This window comes from Giraffa tippelskirchi, chromosome 3 (assembly GCF_054371585.1).
Source record: "Giraffa tippelskirchi isolate mGirTip1 chromosome 3, T2T-mGirTip1v1.2.pri, whole genome shotgun sequence".
Taxonomy (NCBI): domain Eukaryota; kingdom Metazoa; phylum Chordata; class Mammalia; order Artiodactyla; family Giraffidae; genus Giraffa; species Giraffa tippelskirchi.
The window spans coordinates 185,207,846-185,211,702 of NC_137277.1; the positions used below are offsets into that span (position 1 = coordinate 185,207,846).

Sequence of the window (3,857 nt, forward strand, 5' to 3'; positions counted from 1 at the left end):
AGTGAGGAGAGGTTGACTGGGGCCTGGGATGCCAGATTCAGTAGCTCGGATGGACCACAGCAGGAGGACATCAGAAAGTATACTGGCGAAGATAGGCCAGATCCAGGGAAGAAAGCTTAGACATTGTGGTTTGGGAAGAACCAAGAGCTGGGGGAGAAAAGGGGTCTAGGCAGCTGCCAGGACAGTCCCTGGAGGACAGTCCCCCAGAGAAACTTTCTCCCCACTTCCGGAATCTCTGCAGACAATGGAGATGTAAATGTCAACAGTGCCTCCTGCTGGAAAACCCCAGCATTACAACATCTCTGTCCTGGAGGTCAGAAATACCAAGGAAGAAATCTTCTAGACTGGTTCAGCTGGAACAATACAGGTCAATGACATTACTGCTGCTGCTGCTTATATGGATAAAGAACTGACTACGTCCCTAGTGTTGTGCTAAGAGCCTGCGTGCATGCTTAGTTGCTCAGTTGTGTCTGATTCTTGGTAACGCTATAAACTGTAGCCTGCCAGTCTCCTCTGTCCATGGGGATTTTCCAGGCAAGAAATACTGGAGTAGGTTGCCATTTCCTCCTCCAGGGGATCTTCCCAATCCAGGTATCAAACCCAGGTCTCCCGCATTGTGGATGGATTCTTTACCACCTGAGCCACCAGGGAAGCTGTGCTAAGTAGGCCTCTTGTATTATCCCATTTAATCATCACAACAAACCCATGAGATAAGAACCATTATTAATCTCATTTTTCGAATGAGTAAACTGAGGCAAAAAGGATAAATTCTTTTTGCTGAGGTCTCCAATTAGTATGTGGCAAGATTAGCTTTCTGGTCCAGGTCTTTCTGACTCAAAACCTAAGGTTTTTGTGCTCACTTCGGCAGGACATATACTAAAATTGGAATGATACAGAGAACATTGGCATGGTCCCTGTGCAAGGATAACACGCAAATTCATTAAGTGTTCTATATTTTTAAGAGAGGGGATATATGTATACGTACAACTGATTCACTTTGCTGTACAGTAGAAACTATCACTTTGCTGTACAGTAGAAACTAACATTGAAGTACCTAAACTAACGCTAAATTAATTAACTAACTAAACTAACTCAAAGAGTCGGACACAGCTGAGCGACTGACCTGAACTGAACTGAGAAACTAACACAACACTGTAAACCAACTGTACTCCAAAAAAAATGTTTTTTTTTTAATCTATGGTTTTAACTACATTCTCAGTTGTCGTTTAGTCACTAAGTTGTGTCCAACTCTTTGTGACCCCATGGACTGCAGCATGCCAGGCCTCCCTGTCTATCACCAACTGCCGGAGTCCACCCAAACCCACGTCCATTGAGTCTGTGATGCCATCCAAACATCTCATCCTCTGTCGTCCCCTTCTCCTCCTGCCCTCAATCTTTCCCAGCATCAAGGTCTCAAGCCGCCCATCAAGTCCAAGGATGATGAAGAGCTTTCCCCTTTGTATCACCTCCACTTGGTTGGTAAAACTCTGGGCTGAGAAGGGTTCTGGGTGTCATGATGAATCAATGATGTCTGCCAGGGACGCTGGAAGGGATGTGACAGAGTGTATGTCAGGTATGTTTTCATCTCTGATCTAGTCTAATCTACTATGTAGAGTGATTTTTTTTCAGTACCTGAAGAAAGGGATCAAGGCTCAATCTTCTGACCTCTATCTTCACTCAGTGACCAAAAGGCATCTCAAACTTACCATGTCCAAATATGAACACTTGACATGCACCTCCAAGCCATCCCTGCACCATCTTCCCCATCTAAGTACCAGGCATCACTGGTCTCTGCTCAGGCCAAAAGCTCTGATATCACCTTTGACCCTGTCTTTTTCTCACACCCCATATCCAATCTTTCAACAAATCCCATTGGTTTTACGTTTAAAATATACCCAGAATCCAACCACTGTTCACCACCTCCACAGCTCCCAGCATCATCATCTGCCCTGTTCTGGTGTACAGCCATCTAACTAGTCCTGCTACAGGCACCGTTACCCTCCAGAGTTTACACTGCAGAGCCTGTATGCCTTGGTTTCAAAGTATCAGGTGGCCAAAAAGTTAGTTCAGGTTTTTCGTACAATGTTATGAAAAACCCAAACAAACTTTTTGGCCAACTGAATACTTTTACATAACTTACACACAGAATAAAAAAAGAAAGAAAGAAAGAAAGGGGAGGGGGGGCAGGGAATTGTCACTCCCACTTGGCAGATGAGAAAAACTGAGGCTCAGAGCAGTGGTGTGATTGGCCCAAAGACACACAATGGGGAAACTGCAGACCGTGGCTCCTACCACCATCCTACACCCTGCCATGGTGCCCCCAGACATGCCCCTCCAACTCCCAGAGCTTCCTATGGGCATATCTGAGGGTAATCCTCCCCAGAGGCTGCAGGAGGTCCAGTAAGGAGGATGTCAAGGAAGTCAGGAGAAATGACCTTCTTTCTGCCTCGTGCTTAGTCACTCAGTCATGACCAGTTCTTTGCCACCCCAAGGACTGTCGCCCACCAGGCTCCTCTGTCCATGGGGATTCTCCAGGAAAGAATATTGGAGTGGGTTGCCATGCCCTCCTCCAGGGGATCTTCCCAACCAAGGGATCGAACCCAGGTCTCCCACACTGCAGGTGGATTCTTGACCGTCTGAGCCACCAGGGAAGCTCTCTCTGCCTTAGAATGGCCCCAAGAAAGCTCTTGATCCAACACATTGCCCAGTCAGGGTGACTTTCCTTTAGTGTGTGGTGTCCCCTGGTGGTCACCATTGTGAAATGCGCTTGATTTTCTAGGAAAGCTTTCGGGGACTCCGTGAGCTTGAAGGGGCTTTCCCGGTGGCTTGTGATCTTGAAGAGCCAGTGGATGTGGTACCTGGGGCTCCTCTGACCACCTTCTCAGAGGAACTCTCTCCTAGATATAGTCTTCTGATCCTTAGAGACCAGAGTGGGTGAGGGCCATGCTGCTCCTTTCAAAGCTTACCCATCCAAACTTCCCCGGGGCAACCTAAATTGGTACAACTTTTCTGAAAGCAGTCCAAATAATAATAATAATAATCAAGATTTTCTAAAAAATGCTTTTTTTTCCAAAATTTTTACTTGGGTACAGTTGATGTTTCAAAATGTTTTAAATGACATGCTCATCTTATGATGGTAAGGGAAAAATTAGTATCAAAGTGTCTATAAAAATACCATCTATGTACACATAAATCAAACATAGACACATAAATGGCAGCAATGAGTCTCTTTAGGGAGGGGGATTATATTTTTTAAATTTCGTTTCTAATTTTCTACTCTGAGCACATTCTAGTTTTCTATAGTAAAGTCTTGCTAATAACTGGTGGCACTAGTGTGAAGAACACACCTGCCAATGCAGGAGACATAAGAGATGCCAGTTCGATCCCTGGGTCGGGAAGATCCCACGGAGGAGGGCATGGCAACCCACTCCAGTATTCTTTCCTGGAGAATGCCATGGACAGAGGAGCCTGGTGGGCTATATAGTTCATAGGTCCCAAAGAGTCAGACACGGCTGAAATGACTTACCAGATCACCTTACCTGTCTCCCGAGAAACCTGTATGCAGATTAAGAAGCAACAATTAAAACCGGACGTGGAACAATGAACTGGTTCAAAATTGGGAAAGGAGTACGTCAAGGCTGTGTATTGTTAACCTGCATATTTATTAATAACTTGTAAGCATATTTCAGTTCATTCCAGTTCAGTTGTTCAGTCGTGTCTGACTCTTTGCGACCCCATGAACTGCAGCATGCCAAGACCTCCCTGAACATCACCAACTCCCAGAGTTTACCCAAACTCATGTCCATTGAGTTGGTGATGTCATCCAACCATCTCATCCTCTGTGATCCCCTTCTCCT

General features: G+C 45.6%; 1 non-coding gene across 1 annotated transcript; it reads left to right on the top strand.

Moving 5' to 3' along the window:
* The first annotated feature begins 852 nt into the window (after positions 1–852).
* On the top strand, positions 853–959 carry LOC145543895 (U6 spliceosomal RNA). The gene has a single exon (XR_014081140.1). It is a non-coding gene; the product is annotated as a U6 spliceosomal RNA (small nuclear RNA).
* Positions 960–3,857: the final 2,898 nt, after the last annotated feature.